This window comes from Sarcophilus harrisii, chromosome 1, assembly GCF_902635505.1.
Source record: "Sarcophilus harrisii chromosome 1, mSarHar1.11, whole genome shotgun sequence".
In the NCBI taxonomy this organism is placed as follows: Eukaryota; Metazoa; Chordata; class Mammalia; order Dasyuromorphia; family Dasyuridae; genus Sarcophilus; species Sarcophilus harrisii.
This window is the reverse complement of record NC_045426.1, coordinates 292,766,603-292,788,209: the sequence shown is the minus strand read 5'-3', so window position 1 is coordinate 292,788,209 and position 21,607 is coordinate 292,766,603. Positions and strand designations below refer to the sequence as shown.

The 21,607-nt window shown below is 33.6% G+C and overlaps 2 pseudogenes; both read left to right on the top strand.

The window, feature by feature from the left end:
* The first annotated feature begins 11,834 nt into the window (after window positions 1-11,834).
* On the top strand, window positions 11,835-13,035 carry LOC111719518 (annotated as a pseudogene).
* Window positions 13,036-16,793: 3,758 nt separating this feature from the next.
* Window positions 16,794-20,201, top strand: LOC111719519 (annotated as a pseudogene).
* The last annotated feature ends 1,406 nt before the right edge of the window (window positions 20,202-21,607 follow it).

Here is a 21,607-nt window from a genome sequence, read left to right as displayed (position 1 = left end):
ATACATAAATTTATATTTCATTTATTTTTATTATGTCATATTGCATTATCCATGAGTGATCACTTTATTTTTTCAATTACTTAGGTCTGTATTTCTACAAAAATTGTTCTATAGTTAGATTTATATAATCTCAAAAGACTACAAATTTTGGTAGATACCCTCCCAAATATTTTGTAACTTTTATAGTTATTTTTAATGAAATTTCTTTTTTCTAAATCTTCCTGAATACTGTTGTTTAGATATAGGAATGCTAATAATTTATGTAGATTTGACATATTTTGCAATTTTGCTAAAGCTATTATTTTTATTTAATAACTATTTACTTAAGATTCTCTAAGTATGCCATCATATCATCAGCAAAAAGTGATAACTTTGTTTCCTCTTTGCCTTTGGTCATTCTCTCAATTTCTTTTCTTTTGGTCTTATTGTGGTACCTAGTATTTCTAGCACAATGTTAAATAGCATTAGTGATAATGTGCATCTTTGATTTCCCCATGATTTTATTGGAAAGACCTCTAACTTTCTTTCATTGCATATATATATATTTTTAGAGACTGACATTTATTAGGGACACCTTTCCTGTCCATAATTAATTAACTAAAAATTAATTAAACAATACAAAATAAGAAAAAAACAAAATAGAAAAAATAGTCAGAAAAGGAAAATTAAACAAAACAAAACATTGTCATGTGTCCAGCAGAACATCAGGAAGGATTAAAAATATGTAACAATAAATTTCCATTTCAAGAAAGCACATAATAATAAAAAAGATTATGACTGTCCATCTTTTCTTTTCCACCTTATAGATTATTCTTCTGTTCTCTGCTGTGCACTTTTTACTTTATTCTCTTTTTCCCTTTTCATCCCTCCCACTTCATATCTATCTATCTATCTATCTGTCTATCTATTCACACCCACACTCCCCACATGCATATATCTATATACACACACAGATGCCTATATGCATACACACACATATGTATTTATAAATGTGTAAACATGCATCTAAAAATATTAATATGGTTAACATATATAACATTGATTTCTCTCTTGATTGAATATTTAAGTTTGGCTTTTTTGGAGACCAATGATTATTATCCTTACCTTTTTTTTCTAATAAATTCGATTCCTGATTCTCTTTCTAGTGTGTATATTTATCTCTTATTTCCTATCCCTGCTAACTCTTCTATCTTAATTCTACTCCTTAACTTGCATTGCAATTACTTAACCTCCCTGTGAGTCTCTTCCTTATCTTCTCCCCCCAAATCCTTTCTGTCTTTTTGTATCCCATTCCCATTAATCTATACATGCCTTATTCCACTCCCAATAATCTAAACACCATTCTGTATCCCACCTTATCCTATGTCATTTTTTGCCTCCCTCTTAATACCTTTTCCATTAATCTGCACATTTTGTCTTACTGTCATAAATCCACACATGCATCTATATCCTTATTTCTTTCTTTTTTCTTTTTTCTTTTTGCTGAGGCAATTGGGGTTAAGTGACTTGCCCAGAGTCACACAGTTAAGAAATGTTAAATGTTTTGAGACCAGATTTGAACTCAGGTCATCCTCGATTTCAGGACTAGTACTCTATCCACTGCACCACCTAGCAGCCCCATATCCTTATTTCTTTATAGAATTTGGAAGACACTATATCCTTTGTGGTATATATGTATCATTCCTTATTTGACCCACTCTCAATGTGAATAGTTTAGAACTACCAGCCCTCCTTCCCTTTCTAATGCTTCTGTGTTGGTTCTTCCTCTGCACCACATTTGTATAACATTATTACTATTTTTACCTTAGTTTTGCTTTTTAGAGTCAGATCAAATTTCACTGTGGCCCAGTCTATCTTTTGAAATTCCCAAATACTGATGTTAATTTTAAACATATGGTATCGATTTCCATGCAAAAAAAAAAAAAAAAAAAAAAAAAAAGACACAAATAATTTGTCCTTGTTGAGTCCCATGAATTTAATCTTTAATGTTAGCTCTTATTTGTTAAATTTTCTATTAAGTTCTAGTGTGGCAGAGACTAAGTCCTGAAAATCTGAAAGTTCATTGAAAGTTCATTTTTTTCATTCAATATTATGGTTATTTTTGCTGGATATGATATTTTTGGTTACAGACCTAGGTAGTTATTTTTATTGAAAATATATTTTTTTCCAGGATCTGTAATTTTTTTTACTGTAACTGCTGATAAATCCTATACAATTCTAATTGTAGCTCCAGCATATTTTAATTGCTTTTGTTGTTTGCTTTTTTGTTTCTTGTAGAATTTTCTCTTTGCTCTGGGGGTTCCAGAATCTGGCAATAATATGTCTGTGTTTGCCACATTAGATTTCTTTGAGATTGGCATTCAGTGGATTTTTTCTATTTCTACTTTCCTCTCTTGTTTTATCATTCCAGTAAATTTTTATTTAATTATTTCTTGTATTATTATGTTAAGGTTCTTTTTTTTTTTTTTTTTTTTTTTTTTTTGGTCACATTTTTTAGTTAAGCCACTTATTTTTATGTTTTCTCTTCTTGATGTGTTCTCCAGATCTGTTGTTTTTCTTATAAGGTATATCACACTCCGTTCCATTTTTTTCATTCTTTATATTTTGGTTTGTTATTTCTTGGTTTCATATAGCTTCAGTGGCTTCTCCTTGCTCAGTTATAATTTTCAAATGATTATTATGTTTTCTTTGAGAGAGTATCTCCTTTTCTCGTTGGTTAAATTTTTTTTTCATATTCTTATTTTTCTTGGATGGTCTTTATTTTTAATTTTTTTATTAAAGCTTTTTATTTACAAAACATATGCATGGGTAATTTTCCCAACATTTGGCATGCAATTTGCAATAATAATAAAAAGGGAAGGGGAACCCTTCCTATCTCTTTCTACAACATGATTCAACAGTTATAATTAATATATAATATTTCTTGTATTAATATGCAATTTTAATGCATTCTTGATATAAATCCAAGCTCATATTATGTAATCTTTCTAATATATTGTTTTAGCTTACTTGCTAATGCTTTGTTTCAAATATTTGCATCAACTTTCATTAGGAAGATTATCTTCAGGTTTCTTTCACTATATTATCTCTCTGGTTTTGATATCAAAATCATGTTGTAGAAAGAGATAGGAAGGGTTCCCCTTCCCTTTTATTATTATTGCAAATTGCATGCCAAATGCATAGATTTTTTCCCTCACCTCAGCATTCCCTTCATTAGCAAGTTTCTTTTAATATCTGACTTTTTATATATGACTTAATTGAAAAATTTTTTTAAAGTTTCTAGACCACATTTATAATATAACAAGGCATGTTTATACATGTTAAAAAGCTAAAATTAAACTGTTAAAAGATTTCAAGTCAAATACTTTTTTTAAAAGTAAAAATGATTAAGAAATAGAGTTTCTAGGTTTTAAGTTATATTAATAAAATAACAATAATCAAAACTGGTAAAAAAAATAGAACATGGTACAGTAGTGAGAATCAAAAATATTGGAATTCAATAATTACTGTTGGATAAACTTGAAAATGTAAGTAGAAAGAATAAGAATACGCACTTAAAAATTGAAAATAAATATTGTAATATTTGTAAATTTTTGAAATTTGTAAAATTTGTAAATATTGCCCCCCCCAAAAAAAGTTATGAGGACAGTGCAAATGAGGGTCATGGGTGTAGAATATTGCATAGAATTAAAGAGTTTAAAATTTTTTTTTTGAGAATTCAAAAGAGGGAAAGAGAGAAGGGGATACATTGGGAAATGAATATGATTTAAAAAAATAAAAAACCCATAAACATTTTTAAAAAGTTATTTATTAAAAAAAAAAAAACTACCTAGTTGAATGACCAAATTGAACAAATGAAATAAATATATGTAATATATATTGTAATGTAATATTGCAATGTATTGACAGAATGTGCCTCTGTTCCTGTTAAAACATACCACCACTTAGAAGGAAAAAATATTATGAATAGGATTCTACCCCTTAAAATTGGAATAATGAAAGACAGTCAAGAAGTAAGGAAGCATAGCCAATTCCTGGGAAATGAGGTGTTGAGATTTGTTTCAGCCATGACACAAACTTTCTTAACTATAGAACTTGAATTGTCTGTATTGAGGTAGCTACATGGCACACCATGGACTTAGAAACACTTGAGTTCAAATTTGGCCTCAGGCACTTATTAACTGTGTGACCCAGGGAAAGTCACTTAACCTCTTTGTCTCAGTTTCTTCATCTGTAAAATAGAATTAATAACAGCATTTATTTCCTTCTGCTGTTGTGAAGATTAAATGAGTTAATCTTTGTAAAGCATTTAATACAATATCTGACTCGTAGTATTATATAAATGTTAACTAGTAACAGTAATAGTAGTAATAACAGCAGCAGTAGTGGTAGCTGTTGTTATATTGCCAGTGTCAAAGAAGCATGATGGACATTTTTATCCTTTCACCTATAAGGTGATGCTGAGGATAACACTATTCATCAATTTTCTATGCTATTTACTTTGCTATTTTAGTCCTAATGAAATGCTATATTATTGAATTAAAAAAAAAAGAATACTGTGAAATTATGAAGGAAAAAACTTGTCCCTAAAGAAGAAATATGAGAATTTTCCCTTTTACTTTTCCCTGTTCCTTTTTGGTTCTGAAAGTGGAGGAGGGTGCATGGGTGTGAAACTTTGCATAGATATCCAATTTTTAATTTTCTGAATTTTTTCAACATTTTCTTTTTTCTCTTTTTTAATCTTTGTTATAGAGTGGTTAAGGAAACGATACAGTGATATGGGCATTCGGTATTGTAAAAAAATATACTGTTACAACAAAAACTATGTTGCTGGATGGATATTAGGAACCTGATAAAGCATTTTAAATTTATATAGAATCAGATGATAACTCAATATTTTCCTTTTTTTTTTTTACAAATGAAAAAAACACCTATGTTCTTTGTATTTGATTGAGTACTTACTTTTTTTCCTCAGTTAAACCAAAGAGCTTTTAAAAAAAGTTTTGAGGTATGATTTAAGATATATTAAACAGAATACATCTTTTTGAAGAGCCAGAGTTTGTGATAAAGGTGCATGAATCTAGGAACATTTAATTATTATAACTATAATATTCTACCTTTATTTTGCTTAAAATAATTCCTAAAAAGGAGTTGTGTTCCAGTGGATAATTGCTACTATATTTCACTAGCATATTCATTACAAAAATATCATATGATACACTACCTCTTTGTTCATGTCATAACTACTACATAGTTTTCTTAAATATTTCACAAGTATTCTTTTTGGAGAATATAGCACAGAGATCAAGTAATGTCTTCCCTCTCACATTATTGCTCAAGAATATCAAATATCATGATCAAATGAGATTTAAGGGATAATGCACATGCCTTTGGTTTTCTAGGTCTTCTGACCTTTATATTATTCTCACTGCTGACATAATTTTAGTGTAGTAATGTATCTGTTGGTTCTTGTGCAAATGCCAGAAAGTACTCACACAGAACATTTACTCCAATTTTAATGGATGGGTTCTGTAATAGACCACAGGACTATTCAAGCCAGTGGGGCTATGAATATACACAATGCCTTGCCAGAAACCAAGGACCTCAAAGTTTCTTCTTTTTTAAAACTCCGAAGGAATTGGAGTTTCTCTTTCTTCATCTCATCAAACTTAATTATTGACAATAAGCAACAGTTGGCAAGGAAAGTATATCACATGGTTCCATTTCTATTTCAGAAAAGATCAGCATATGGCACCAACACGGGGCTGTATTATTCAGCCTTGTACTCTGATCACATAGCACATGCTTCAAAAAGCATTATGCAATGTTATACTCACTGATTAATGATTGCTTGCATGAGAAGTTTTTCATTAGCTTGAAATGCAAGTATCCTGGAAATGATTAACTTTGTGACATAGTTCTAATCTCATAAATATGAACAATTCAAACATTGCTTCAAAATCATGTGTTTTGAAATAACAGAACCACATTGTGACTGTTTACTATATATAGCACTTAACAATAGTTTTAAATCCACTGAGCACAATAAAAAAATCTATTAGGGAGAATTACAAAAAATATTTAATTTGAGGAGTGAAAGTTTCATGCAAAAATGGGTTTTACCAGGTAATCTTATTCACATTCCCCATTCTCATTCCTCTATTCCTATATAAATACTTATTTGCCAGGAGAATATTAGAAAATGCTGGCCTTCAAGGCACAACACCTTCCTTCAAATCCTTACTTTGTTGCTGTTTACTATCTGTGTGACCTTAGTCAAATCATTTAACTTCTTGGATTAAGTGATCACTTAATTTCTTCTCTAGGAATAAATCTGTAATCATATCAATTATTTTCCAACTTAACCTCTGGGCTAAATAATGAGTCTGCAATGTTTCTTAGAAATTATTTGACATACATGTGTGCCTACATGAAAAATTCTTAATGAGATTAATCATTTTATATTCTGAAAAGACATACTGAAATAAAAAAAATACTGAAAACAGAATTCGTGGACATAAGAAAGGAAATACAATGGCAGATTGTAATTGGTTGGTTTTAAAAAATTACACTTTGACTTCATGGTTCTTTCATTGCTTCTCAGAAATAACCAATAGGTTTATATTTCTCTTTGTTGACCCTCTGTGTTTTAGAGCTTTCTATTAAATTCATGCATTATATACTATGCTGCAAAATGATCTGGCAGGAAAGCATCAATTTTTCCCTATTCCTTTTTTCAGTTTTTCTCTCTATAAGTTTTTCTTTTGCAGAAATATATATATATATATATATATATATATATATATATATATATATATATATATATATAAATTACTTGCCTCTATACACTCTGCAATTCAACCCCCTTGCTGTTTCTTACACTTGACACCATTTCCTGTTTCCTTACCTTTTCCTTGCAGAGTTATAACTAGAATATAACTAGAATATAATATTCTCCCTCCTCACCAAGATCTCATGGAATTTTGGTTTCCTTCAAGACTTAGTGGAAGTTTTATCTTTTTGCATGACAATTTTGCAAAGTTACCTTTGCATCTGCTGTTTATGTGTTTTGTATACACACACAACTGTATACACCTGTATTTGTGCATGTTGCTCCCTTTTTATTTAACTTTTGAGGAGAAAAGCCATTTAGTCTTTGTCTCTGTAATCCCAGCCCTAGCAGAGGACCTGGCATGTAGAAAGTCCTTGATAAATGTTTACTGTTTAACTGCTAAGTGAAGAACAAGCAAATATCAACTTTTGAATAGTGGTGGATTTTTTCCTTCCTTTTGATGTGTTTGCTATGTCTGGTATTTTTTAGTTATTATAAGTGAACACATTCTCATGATCAGACTTATTAAGGAAAAAATTTTACATTTTATATTTTATGCTGAACCCATAATTAATGTAGGGTATTCCAAATATGGACTGGCCCTGGCTCTACAATTTGAAGATCTTGAAAGAGAAAAAATTTAAATATTATCATAATTCCTTCCTTCCTCCCTAATCTCTTTCCACTGACATTAGTAATTCTGCTTCCTAGCTCAATAAACCTTAAAAAAATTTCTTGGGACTTATAATTGCTTCAAAAGTAATTTGAAGTTCACTGTAAAGCCATAATTCTCATTATCAGTTTCTTGCTATTTTTTTCCTTAATTCTTTCCTAGATTTGCTTGCACCTACATGTGAACTGAGCACATTGTAATTCTAACTTTTCTTTTTCTTTTTTTTTTTTAAACTATTAAAACAAAGATGTAATTTCTTTAACATGTAAAACATTTGGATAAGTAATAGTATTCAAAACTGATCCTCCTTTGGGGAAAGGAATTCAGAAATGCTATCAACTCAAATATTCCATTAGCCATAAAATAGTCTTCCCTGGGAGCAAACAATGTTAAACATTGGCTTCTTGTATGTTCACTTTAATTGGTGCCCTTTTCTGCATTCCAACATTTATGGACAGAGCAGAAGCAAAAAAAAAAAAAAAAAAAAAAAAAAAAAAGAAAAGGAAGCAGACTCTAAATATTAGCTATCAGCATGGTCTCATTATTGTTAAGAGGCCTTTTTCTGTTTCTACCTATATGCAAAGCCAGCTAGTCTTCCAGTTATGATAATGAAATGGCATATATTTTTTTCTGTAATAAGATAAAGGTAAGAGACCAGTTGTTATGCTGAAGTTTCAGGTGAACTTCACTGCTGGTTTCAAAACTCTTTGTCACAATTTGATTTGGTTTCTTTAATGACAGATTCATTTTTGTGGGTTATGTTTTTTCTTGTATTCTTGTTTTCTTTTTTCTCTTTGTTTTGGGGTGTGGCTAGTGGTAGTAGTGGTTGTTTTAGTAAAAAAAAAAAAGGAAAGAAACAGTGAAAATAGAGGGAGGGAATACTTCAAACAAGCTGTCATGCTGCTTAAAGGGCAGAGGTTTTATAGATTTTTTTTTTTAAACAGATGGTTTGTATCAAAGAAAGAATAAACTTTTCCATTCTTTTAAGCTGGGTAAGATAAGGGCAGTTTTTCACGACAAAATCTAAAGCAATAGGAATCAGGCCAGTTTTCTATATGACAGAAATATCTTAGTTATAAAAATTTGAAGATCTCTTATAGAATTCCTTAACTAGTTGTGCTTATAAGCAGAACTCTTTCAAGTTTAATGAGGAAAAAATATTTTTGTGTGACAGGTCATTTTAGTGCTATGTTTGGCATAGACTAAAACTAACCAGACTAGCAAGTAGGACTGATTCAAGGATCCTTAAGTCAGACTTTCTGATTTTGTTTGGGAAAATACCCCTCCCCTCATGAGCCACCAAGATATTCTGGCAGTGAACCAAATAAGCAAAGTACTAAGTAGTTCTTTCCATTGCCATTCTTCCCTCTCCCCCTCCCCCCAACAAGCACTACAACAAAGAAATGTTTTTAATATAAACTTGACTGTCCAATTATTCACAAGTCAAATTCTTATTGCTCTGCTTCTCTTCATGTACTCCCTGAATTTCCATAGAAGAGAATGACTCATTATAGATATGAGAATCATATACTCTGTGATAATTATTAAAGCATATAACTTTCTGTGGTCATGGAACTTTGAACTTATGCCTTTCTTATTTTCTTATTTTAACATAACATTCTCTAGCCTGACAGTTTGGTAGAATTTCCTTTATTTTGACTATTTTTTAAAATCTTGACAACCAAGATAAAACAGATTGTGTTAATTTATATGAACTTGTAAAATTCTAACTTTAAAAAGAGGTAACCTAGACATTGTTTTTTCTCAAGTTTCTTAATTTATGGTTTTAATTGAATTTGTAACTGGAATTATTAATTGCTCTTCAATGGAGTAAAGGCAAGATAACTGAATCTCTCTTTTACAGGGTCATCACTTAGATAAATACTGGATTATATTTTTTTCAAACCTCTTTATGAAGGGCAGCTAGATGGCACAGTGGATAGAGCACTGGCCCTGAAGTCAGGAGGACCTGAATTCAAATCTGACCTCAGACACTTAATACATCTTAGCTGTGTGATCCTGGCAAGTCACTTAACTCCAATTGCCTCAGCAAAAACAATCAAACAAACAAAACAAAAAAAACTTCTTTATGAAAAAGCAATGATTATTATCATTTGGGGATGGCTATCATAAAATTCTTGGAAACTTTTTCGGTTGCTAGGAAAAGATGGTGATTTTTAAACTATTTTGATTTGTTGTAAGGGGAAAAAAAAAGCTAAAAATAGAGCCCATTTAGTATACTCGACAAAAATTTCTATTTGAGCCAGATTCTTTTTACTCAGTTGGGCAGATAACAAGTATGTCAGCAATTTCTTTGAATTGAAGAATTATCATATACTTTTATTTTAGAGAAAGTTTTTTTTTTAAGTACATAACTGAATTAGTACAAAATTTAAAATTACTTCCTATCCTGTTAAAGATACTGCAAATTGATGAGATATTCACCCTGCGTGATTCTATGAACTATTAGACTTTAAAAATCTAAATAAGCTTCAAAAAATGGAGAGAGAACATATAAACATCATGCTTAACATAATTATAAAAACTACAACCTGAAGGAAGTTATATGGACAGGAGAGGGAGTCCATGTTGGAACTAATCAAAATAAGCAACTAATTTTACCAATTTGGAAAAGATTTGAGTAGACCTTTGGAACAATGCTCATGAAGCACTTTTGCTCTTTGTCACATGGATAAGTTTGCTAAAATAGTACTAATCGTGCAAATTTCTTTACCTCATTCTCATAAATAGTACTTAACTCACAACCATTCTGTGCATGAGATAACTTGTCTTTATTATCATTATTATTTTAATTTAATAAATTAATTAATTTCCATTTAATAATGAATTTAGTAATTAATAATACATTGATGATATTACTGTTGTTGTCATTAGAAAACTCTAAAACCTTTATCCTCAAAATTCTATGATCCCAAGGAAGAAATATTCCAGTACTCCAGTCGTTCACAACCAGTGTGATTTTGAGCAAATTGTTAAGTTTTGGTGACCCTTGCTTTCCTCATCCTCAAAATGAAGTGAGGAGAAGGAAGCTTTCACTGAGTTTAAAGTACAAAAGTGGAAGCTGACTCAAGCAGAAGTTCTTTAATTGACATAAGACTGATAATAGGAACAAATCAAAGAAATGGCTAGAATAGGTAATACTTAAAGTGGTAAACTCAGAAATAGAATATATCCAAAAAAACAAGAAGAGAGTAAGATCCAAATGGAGTTTCAATGGAAAAAAAGTGATTTGATCATAGGCAGTACAAAAGAGCTTGGCAGAAGTGAAACAGGAGACCTTTCAGGATGAAACAGGAATATGGAACAGCTAAAGAGGAAAAAAATGTCAAGTAGTATTGATATCTTAGAACAAATGGAAAACCCTACTGAATTACTGAGTTCCATGAAAATTTAGATGAGTCAAATGAAAACAATTCAACGAGAGAACAGGGAATATTAAAACAAAATAAAAAGGAATATCAAAATACTATTAAAGATGTCATGGTCTAAACTCTTCAGATTTTAGACCCCAAACCTCTTGAATCTTGAGTCCCTGAGTCTCAGCAGGATGGTGAAGCCCAATTATAAAGGACAGTGCTCCATCAACCCATCCAACTCCAAAGCAAACCTCGATTGACTAAAAGGAGCTAGGGATTAAAACAGAGGACAATGCAACAATTCAATACCTTGATTTATATCAGCAAAAGGAATGAAGGAACCATTGTGATAACTAATGAAGCCTTTATAGTATTAGTCATTGATGGCTTCTGCCTCAGTGACAAGAGTGGAACTCAGTATTAAATGGTTTGAAAATATCCATGTGATTAAGCAGTCATCGTTGAAGAAATTCCAAGAAGAAATGGATCAAGTTATAAAGAATCCATACCAAGTTCATAAAACAAAGCAAATTATCAATGTCTCTCATCCAGGACAGAATCCAGACTCATTATTCTAAAGTTCATATTCTTTTATCCCCTCAATAATATTTTATTTTTCCAAATACATATAGTTTCCAAAAGTTATTTATTTATTTTTAAGTTTTTAAAGATTTTTTTTTTTTGGTGAGGCAATTGGGGTTAAGTGCTCAGAGTCACACAGATAGATGGCACTAGAAGCATATCCTGGGATTGAAGATTATGATTGTGTCTAGAGTCAGATTTGAACACAGTTCCTCCTGACTTCAGGATTGGTGCTCTATCCACTGTGTCATCTATCTGCCCCCAACATTTATTTTTGTAAGATTTTGTATTCCAATTTTCTCTTCCTTTCTCTGTTACCTCTCCCTTCCCCAAGCAGGAAGCAATCTGATAGGTTATACATGTATATTATAAAGCACATATTCTTGACACAAAAACTTTTGAAACAACATTTGGCCCAAAGTCACAAAGAAAGCTATTCTTCTTGTGAGTAACATGCTTTTATAGAAAATGCAAAACTCAACTAAGACTTATGACCAAAAGAAAGATTGTGACCTGGAAACAGAAGGTAATGGTAAGAGGAGTGAAATTTCATCACATTGAGACTTATCTCAAAAATGAAAATCCCTGGAAACATCTCATTTTTGTTTTTAACAAATGTGACCTTGTTTTAACTTGGGCAACAAAATGATAGGTTGCAATCCTTTCCCAAGATTATCCAAAACTTGCCTTTCATGCCTTTCATCAACCCCTTTGGGAAGGGAGCATTTACATAACTTTTATGTCATTTTTGAAAATTGCACATTAACAAGAAGCAAGTCAGTGTAGGTTCATTGCCTATCCAAACATTGGCAAGAACTCTGTGATAAATAAATAGCGTTTTGTTTCAAGAAAGTTTGTGATGTGACTCCCATTACAGAAGAAATCAAAGTCTGACAGTACATCACCTTAACACATGAGATATTTTTTATTGATTGTCTAGTTGTATAGAGGGCCGCAGATAGTGGGGGAACTCTGGGTAAGGAAAAGTCTTAATCCTTCAACCTAGAAGGAACCTGCTGACAATATCTGGTTTGGCTTCCCATTTCCCCTAAGGGCTCTTACCCTTCCTGAGAAGTCAAGGAGGGCATGACCACTTGTGTTCTACTTGAAGAAAGGGATATTTACAGTAAAGAAAGGCACTTACATGTCAATATAGTCAGCACTTGCTCAGTGTACTATGATGATGTAATGGTTCTCTAATTGGCACATGCTTAGTGTTCTATAATGATGTAATCATACTAAGGTATTTAAGGGCTGAGAGGACTTGAAATAAAGGACTCTATTTTTGATTGTCCTTGTGGGTCTCTTGCCTTCTTCACTCCTCCACTAAGATCAAGGACTCCGACTGGTCCTGAGATCCTCCAGAGAGCTAGTCCAGACAGTATATTTTAGCACCCCAATTTGGAAGCTCTAAAAAGCATACTACATTTTGGCACCTAAATGTGGGGTCCTAGATATGAGGGCCTGAATGTGAGGCCCTATACAGCAGCTCCCTCAGCAAGTTCAGTGTAGAATTCCCTGTTGTAATGTTCTTCTCTAAAATATAATATTCTCTGGGAGCAGGTTTCTTGGTGGGCTTCTGGGAGCTGCCTTAGTTTCAATTCAGAGTAATAATTACCTCAAATGAAGCCAGGAGTTAAAGTCCAAATCTTTTATTATCTCCTTCAAAATATCCCAGTTAGCTTTCATAGAGACCTATCTCTCTCCTTGGTTCCAATAGCTCTTGCCACTAGTCCTTTGTCTCTTCCAGCTTCAGCCTCTAGCTCCCTCCGAGTCTCCAGCCAGCACAAAGATGAAAGTTGGAATGAATCTGACTCCATCTCCCAGAGGGTGGGCTTGTGGATTTCTGACTTGTGAATCTCCTGAAGTCAATCCTAGTTGAGGCTCCTAGCTTATATATGCTCTCTAAAGGTGTGAACTCTAATGTGTGAACTCTCTTAAAGGTATGAACTCTAAAAGTGTAAACTAAGTACATAAGCATTGTCTCTATCAATTCCTGTGACTTAGCACCTTGTTTCAAGTTCTGGCCCGTAACACCCTATGACCAGAAATAGGGTGAGTATAAAAATAGGGAAGCAGAAGATTCAGTAAGGGTTAAATTAGTTACTTTTATTTTTCAGCCAAAATGGGGCAAATACTAAGAAAAGGACCTCTCCCATCCCAAGGGAAATATGAAGCATGCGTAATTAGGTTAATAGAGAAGTAAGGTTTGTTGGTAACTCAGAAGCAGATCACTGGGCTCTTAAATATATTAATGTGCATGTCTCCTTGGCTCTCTAAGAAGAAAAATTAGAGCCAGAGATGTGGAAAATAGTGGGAGAGCAATTAATTAAATATTACAAAGCTATGGGTCCTGATTCAATTCCTGAGGAAACATTCCTTATGTACAATATAATACAATTGTCTTTAAAGAACCCACAAGTTTTAAAACACGGAAAGATTTTAATGTGGACAGCCAGATAAGGAAGTGTGAGGAGAAAAAGCAGGAGGGCGATGGTACTGACAAAGCAGCTAGAAGGCATGGAAAGTTGGGTAGGAAAAGAGGACAATGCTGATGAGCTTAAGGGGTGTGGTGCTTTTCACTTTCACAGCTCAGTTTCACTTCTGCCTACACCCAAGCATGTGCCCTTTAGGGTATTCCCTATCTCCTCCTTCCTCAACTTCTCCCTCCTCCTCCCTCAACTCCATCTTTGTGGGAGGGAGGAGGAGGAGTGGGAGGGGCAATGACACCATCAGCACTGCCCATGCAGCAGTTTTGCTCCCTGCCCCAAGTCACCATTACAAGAGACATTAGTTAAAACTAAAGAGGACAGACAGGATATATCTGATATGAGAATAGAAGCATATCCTGTGACTGAAGAGCTTGACTCTTCAGGTCAAGTCAGAAGAAGATACACTCTTAATCTGGAAATTATCAAAGATCTGAAAAAGGCTTTCACTCTTTATGGGTCTACATTATCTTATGTTAAGATGCTATTAGAGAATTTGGCTTATGAAATTTTAACCCCTAACGATTGGAAATCTATAGCAAATACTGTTTAGAACCTGGACAAAACTTGTTGTGAATTTCTGAGTATAGTGAATACTCTGTAGAATACAAGCCCAACAAAATAGGCAACCTGGAGTTAATATACCAGTCACCTTTGACCAACTAGCAGGTAAAAGTCTTTATGCTGACATTTTAGTGCAGATTAATTACCTTGTAGCAGCATATGAGCAAATTGCTTCTGCTGCTAGCAAAGCATGGGGTATCCTCCCAGGAAGACAAGATAGAGGAGAAGCCTCCACAAAAATAATGCAAGGTCCAAATGAACCCTTTGCTGATTTTGTGGGACATCTGCAGACAGCTGTCATACAAACTATTGGTGAAAATGTAGCAACAGAAATTATGATTTTAAAAAAAAACTGGCTAAGGAAAATGCTAATAAGGATTTTGGAAAAATTATACTAGGACTAAAAAAGGATGCTCCTTTAGGTGAGCTCATAAGACGCTGTGCCATAGTAGGCACAAATACCTTTAAGCCCAGACTATGATGCAGGCTTTTCAAGATCTGAATATGGGAAGACAGGGTCCCTTTTGGGAAGGGACTTCCAAAGAGACTAGTCAGTGCTTTCAATGTGGTAAGGCAGGTACTGAAAACTCAATGTTGGCAAAAAGATAAAGTGAAAGAACAGAGTCAGAGAACAAGACCCAAAACCCCATGTCCAAAATGCAACAAGGACTTCTACTGGACTTCAGAATGCAATGACTCAGGGAAACAAGAAGCAGGGCTGGGCTCCAGGGCCCCAGGCAAAAACAAAAACAAAAAACAAAACGCTTGGGGCATTATGGCAAATAATTAAAATAAAGACACCCAGAGAGTCTTTAAAAGTTCAGTACACCAACATGATCAGTCAATTGAGAAGCAACCTGATGGGGGAAAGGGATTGCAAGTAGGGAGAATAGAGCTGTATGCCACTGGGACTACTGAGATATCCCCTGGAGAGCTGAAATCTGTCCCTCAGTGGCCTATAGATCTCTTGCTTCCAGGCACAGTAGACTTGACCCTTTCATCTTCTGAGAGTGCTTACAAAACAGTATCTATCCATGCACTGATTTGGGAAACTAGGAAATGTGTAGCTAATATCCCAGTCACTAATATAGGTAGACAATGTGTGATCTATCAACTGGGAGAAGTAGTAGTATCAAGTCTCCTGATATATACTCCTGATATGCAATTTGGTATTAATATCTTTAGATAATTGCCAGGTGATGTGGAGAGCTCCAGAAAGTAATGAATGGAAGGGGGAGAGGGTTTGCTTGTATCTCTACAGGAGAAGGAATCAGATGGGTGCCAACGAGCCGTATTTGCCTTGTCCATCAGAGAGAGACAGAAAAGAAGACCCTTGAAATGAAGGAGAAGACTCAAGAAACAACTGGTGGTTCCATCTCTGACTACATGTGCCACTGAAAGAGCATGCCAGTAATCCCTATGTGTATGGTAATTGACTTCTGAGACTGTTGCAGGTTTTCAAAATATGCAGGAATCATTGGATTCTCTGATACATGATGAGACTTATGAAGGACTTCAAAACCCATAGGAATCATTAGATTCCCGAACACATGAAGTAGTGGACAATAGATTGGTTTTGGACTATCTCTTGGCTGCTGAAGGAGATGTATGTGTGGTTGTTACTCATATACCCTCCTTCTAAGACTCAGGGAAATCTTTTATAATATCTTGTTGATTCATGTTGTTGTTACATCACTACTTGCCTTAGTGATTCCTCTCATGTTAATTCATATTGTTTGTAACATCATTACTTGCATGTGTGATTCCTCATGTTGATTCATATTGTTTGTTACATCACTACTTGCCTGTGTTATATTATTACTTGCTTGTGTAATATGGCCGATGCTGACGGATTTATGTATATTTGTTTCAACTAAAACAAAAGAAAGCGGGAAATATAGAGGCCTGCAGATAGTGGGAGAACTCTGGGTAAGGTATAAGACCCTTCAGCCCAGAGGGAACCTGCTGACAATGTCTGGTTTGGCTCCCCATCTCCCCTAAGGGCTCTCAGCCTTCCTGAGAAGTCAAGGAGGTCAGCATGACCACCTGTGTTCTACTTGAAGCAAGGAATACTTATAGTAAAGAGAGGCATTTACATATCAATAGCAGGGTGCTTATAGTTAGCACTTGCTCAGTGTGATGTGATGATGTAATGGTTCTCTAGTTGATACATGCTCAGTGTGCTGTAATGATGTAATCATACTAAGGTATTTAAGGGCTGAGAGGACTTGAAATAAAGAACTCCATCTTTGACTATCCTCGTGGGTCTCCTGCCTTCTTCACTCCTCCAGTAAGACCAAGGACTCGGGCTGGTCCCGAGATCCTCTAGAGGGCTAGTCCAGACAATATATTTTGGCATCCCAGCATGGAGGCTCTAGAAAGCATAATACACAGTTGTGACTCTGGTGACTCTGAAATAGACATTGTGTTGAAAGGAATGATTCAAGTTGAAAAAAAATGAAGAGTTCTGAAGACCATATAAAAGTTATGCTTAAAAAGAGCAATGCCAGAATATATCAATAAGACTTATAAGATTGTTTATTGGGAAAAGGCTGGACTTCCTGGTAAAGCTAGATTTCAGGACAGGAAAGCTTTTAAAAGGTGTGGAGTCTGACTTGCAGACGTGGGCAAGATGATACTCAATGACTGGCAAAGGGGCCAAATCCCTTTCTTTGTCAAGCTCCATAATACAGAGCCCTCATCAATTACTTTCAACAGCATCACCACATGATACCAAACAGGAAGAGGGGGAAACTAAATGTCAAGAAGCCACAACCTGTAATTGAAAAAAAAAAAAAAAAAGAGGAGGAAGAGAGGAGTGATACAAATATTGATATAAGAAAGCTTCTGGCACGTGTTTGATAGAATTATGTAGTAAGATCAATGCTCAGTTTAGAGGAGAAAATCTGGTTCCTTTGTAGATCTCACAGTGTCAGAGAATGTGATGACTCTTCCAGTAGAGAAGTAGAGGAAGAACAATCTAAGGATCTGATGATAAGTCAAACTAGGCGTACTAAGATGCCTATTGGCACCATAGCAGTTATTAAAGCTCTGGATGAAAAAATTGCTAAACACAAGAAATTCTTAAACAAAGCTAAAGCCAGAACATTTTCAGCAGTTAGAATTCCCAAAGGACTTAGTGAAAAAGTACTATCCAAATCTGAGCCCCAATCCAGAGAGCAAAATGATGTAGAAGAAAAAGGACATACCAAGAAAGGAAAAAAAGAGACACATGAAGACAAGAATTCTGAAAATAAGTCTCAAAAGTTTACATTAAAGGCGTGAAGGTGAACGAGCCAAAAAGATTATTATTCATTACTGTGACACTTCCAACGTAAAAAGCAAGTACAGGAACTGAAAAAAGACCAATGACTCAAGGGGACAAATGCATTACCACAAATAGCTCAAATGGAAACAATAAATTTTTAATTAGTTTGTTAAAATTTACAAAAATTAAAAAAAGAAAACATAAACAAAACCTATTCAGTTCTCTTTGAACCAAATGAAAAATGAAAAGAATCTCCAATCTTCTCCTGAACGAAACCTTAAAATAAAAATTCCTGGCAATATCATGGCTAATATTTAGATCTCTCAAACTAAAGGAAAAATATTGCAAGTAGCTAAAATCAAAGAATTCAAATACCAATGGCTACGGTCAAGATTACTCAAGATTTGGCAGTTGTCACTGGTAAAAGAGAGGAAAGCTTAGAAGACAATATTCCAGATGCCCAAAAATTTACAATCAAGAAAAACTTATCAATACTATTAGAGTAGGAGGGAAATGGACATTTGAAGAGGATAGAGGGTTTGCATGTATTTCTGATGAAAAGATCAAAGCTAGGTAGACACTTTTAAATAGAAATACAGGAATTTAAAAAAAACACAGCAAAGTGCATACCTTTGTTCAGGTGGAAGCGACTATAAGGGGGTGATTGTTTTCATGACAATTTAGAAAAAAAAAATGCCTTGTTAATGTCTACAAGGGTCATAGAGAAAGAGAAATAAGAGAAACAGAGGACCTGTGGACAGTTTTGCTTTGCTTTGATGTTTTAGCAGAAAATTGAAATGGGAGATTTAGGGGACTATTGTAGAAAAAAAAAGGAGGGAACTCACTATCTCAAATAATTGAGATTAAGAACAGTCAATGATAGAGAAAAAGGTGGGGAAAATGGGTATCCTATGCACTTTACTTTCTTTTGAAGCAGAAAAAAGGAAGACTGAGTCTCTCTCTCTCTCTCTCTCTCTCTCTCTCTCTCTCTCTCTCTCTCTCTCTCTTCTCTCTCTCTCTTTCTCTCTCTTCTCTCTCTCTCTCTTTCTCTCTCCCAGAAACTCACAGACAGATCATAATGTAAAAATGCCTTTAATTTAATAAGAGAAAAGGAAAAGATAGGGTGAGGGGAGGAGGATATTACAGTATGAGAGAGGAAGTCAGGTTAAATAAATCAAATGAACAACTAAGTAATCTCAAAAGAAGAATATATACAAAGAATAAGAAGATGGAAAGATATAAATAGAGCCTTAAAGAAAAAAACGAACTTGCCACAGGCACTACAAAAGAGCCTAGAAGAGATGAAACAAAAGATAAGAAAAAAGAGATTAAAAAACAGACCAAAGGACTCCAACTATAAGTGGAGGAATCAAAAGCAAAGGAATTTAAAAATCTGTCACCGAGGGCAGGGCAAGAAGACAAGAGGAATACAACAAAAAAATCACTTCATTGATAGATCATGAATGTTAGGCAAATTCTCTTTCATGTCTAATGAGGGGGATGAAAGCAAAGACAAAAAGTATAAGCATATAGGAAAGAGGGAAATATGGTATTAAAAACCACAATCAAAAGAAAGCAGATATCAGAATGGGATAGAAAGCAGAATTTAACAATGTATTTTGTATAAGAAACAAACAATAAAAACTTTTTGTTTAAAAAAAAAAAAATAAAACAAATGTAGCCAAGATCAGAAGGAAAGCAGAAAATTAAGAAAATTAAGGGGGGGGATGTATACATAGATTCTCAGATAAATGTCTCAGATATCAACTATATTAAGAACTGTGTCAAATGTATATGAATATAAATCATTCTCTAACTGATTAATAGTCAAAAGATATAGACAGGCAATTTTTCTAATGGCAAAATCAAAGCAATTTGTAGTCATGAGAAAAATGATTAAATTATTAACTAGAGAAATGCAAATTAAAATTAATTACACCTATCAGATTGGCTAAAACGATTAAGGAGGAAAGCAACAATTGTTAGAGAGGATGTTGAAAATTTGGAAACCGATTCACTGTTGGTGGAACTGTGAAGTGATCTGTTTTGGAGAGCAATCTGCAATTATGCCCAAAGAGTCATTAAACTGCCTATATCCTTTGATCCAGTAATATTGCTACTAAGTTTGTTTCCCAGTATGATTAGGGGAGAAGAAAAAGAATCTATGAATATGTTCTAAAATGTGTAAAGCGGCTCTTTTTGTCGTGGCAAATAGTACTTTGAAATCTAAATTTCTAGTACGAAATTTCAAGGATGTCCATCAGTTGGGGAATAGCTGAACAAGTTTTGGTATATAACATTACTGTGCTATAAGAAATGATGAGCTCAGTGATTGATCTTAAAAGAAACATGGATAAACTTGCATAAAATAATGAAGAGTGAAGTAAACAAACCAAGAAAATAGTACCAATATTATTTTAAGAACTATTTTGAGTGACTAAATTATTTTAATTATTATAAATCCCCAAATTAATTATAAAGGACATATGAAGGAAGATGCTTATGCATCCAGAGAAAGAAAGAACTGATAAATGGAAGTATAAATAGAGTGGTTTTACATGAGTGTGTATATATACACATACACACATATATATGTGTGTATATATACAAACATTTTTGTGTATATATATATATGTGTGTGTGTGTGTGAGTCTATCATAGATGCATATATGCATCCATATATTAGATGACAGATTAGAAGAAAAAGAGGAAATTTTTTCATATTTACTTGATGACTTTATTATATATTTAAAAGGAATAACAAGTTGCATATAAAATATTTGCAGTTTCATATAACAATCAGCTTTTTTTAATTATAGCTTTTTATTTACAAGATATATGCATGGGTAATTTTTCAGCATTGACAATTGTAAAACCTTTTGTTCCAATTTTTCCCTTCCTTCCCCTCCCCCCCTTCCCCCAGATGGCAGGTTGACCAATACATGTTAAATATGTTAAAGTATAAGTTAAATACAATATATGTATATATGTCCAAATGGTTATTTTGCTGTACAAAAAGAATCTGGCTTTGAAATAGTGTACAATTAACCTGTGAAGGAAAAATACAGGCAGACAAAAATAGAGGGATTGGGAATTCTATGTAGTGGTTCATAGTCATCTCCCAGAGTTCTTTCGCTGGGTATAGCTGGTTCAATTCATTACTGCTCTATTGGAACTGATTTGGTTCATCTCATTGTTGAAGAGGGCCACGTCTATCAGAATTGATCATCATATAGTATTGTTGTTGAAGTATATAATGATCTCCTGGTCCTGCTCATTTCACTCAGCATTAGTTCATGTTAGTCTCTCCAGGGCTTTCTGAAATCATCCTGCTGGTCATTTCTTACAGAACAATAATATTCTATAATATTCATATACCACAAGTTATTCAGCCATTCTCCAATTGATGGGCATCCACTCAGTTTCCAGTTTCTGGCCACTACAACAATCAGCTTTTTTAAAAATATGCTATAGAAATAGCTGCTTTATGTCTTAAGTTCAGAAAAAAATTTTTAAAAAGAAAAAAAGATACATCAAACAAAAATTCACAGAGTTAAAATGTGGGTCTAAGGAAGAATCTATTTTACTTTTGGTAAACTAAGGAAAACAGGATTAACAACTAAATAAAAATAAACATGAACATGCTAAAAAGAGATATTAGTCAATGAGTCAATAAACATTTAGTATCTCCCATATAGTCTAGCCACTGTGCTAGGCAGAGGAAATGCAATGAAAGACTGCTCTCAAGGAACTGAAAGTGTAATTGATGGGATTCTGATTGTTACTACCAACCCAAATCTGCCCCCTTCCCAATCTAAACCC